Source organism: Tupaia chinensis, unplaced genomic scaffold (genome assembly GCF_000334495.1).
Source record: "Tupaia chinensis unplaced genomic scaffold, TupChi_1.0 Scaffold143602_1, whole genome shotgun sequence".
Lineage (NCBI taxonomy): Eukaryota > Metazoa > Chordata > Mammalia > Scandentia > Tupaiidae > Tupaia > Tupaia belangeri.
The window spans coordinates 885,298-886,058 of record NW_006203448.1 but is presented as its reverse complement, the minus strand read 5'-3'; positions in this window follow the sequence as shown (position 1 = coordinate 886,058).

Below are 761 nucleotides of genomic sequence, written 5' to 3'. Positions count from 1 at the left end.
CTGAGAGCATGGGGAACCACAGTCCCCACCTCAGAGGCTTCAGGGCCTGAAGTGGCAGTTTGTTCTTAGAACCAGCCGCTGGACTTCCACGTAGTCGAGCACGGTTCGAGTCTCAGACCCAGCGGCTTAAACTCATGCTGGGTGCACGTGTATGCATTCCCAGAATCCCAAGAAGGAAATGGAAGAGAAGGGACTGTGGTGTGGCCATCGCCCTGGGAGGTGATTTCTCGCTTTCTGTCTCACTGTCTCTGTCTCTCTGGCAAGCTCATGTGCCCTATAGCAAAAATCTCTCTCTAATAAAAAAAAGAAAAAGTGGCAGTTTGCTCCTAAGTCCTGGTGACCCCTGGTGAGTGGCTACACCCTCGCCCACAGGGTCCCCTCCATGCCAATTGGCTGCTGTGAGCTTGCCTGGGCTCTCTGGTCTCCGAAGGGCACCGGGTACCCTCCTGGCTGAGCCGGCCCAGCTCTGGCTGGCACTTCCTCCTCTTCTGACAAGAAAGATGTGTGAGGGGCTTCCCACTTACCGAGCCCCCACATGTCTGCTCCAGGCCCTGTTCCCAGGCAGCCAGGCCGTGCGGGAACCCCAGCTCATCTCTCTCCATGGAGACGGCTCCTTTCGCTGAGCTTCGGCTTCCTTGTTCACAAGGGACCCACGGTGGGGCCTCCACTGCTGGCTGCGAGCACACAGGGCCCACAGGTGGACGTGTGGTTTTGAGAAAAGAGGGTGGTGAGGCAAAGTGACAAAGAGGACCCTGGCCTTG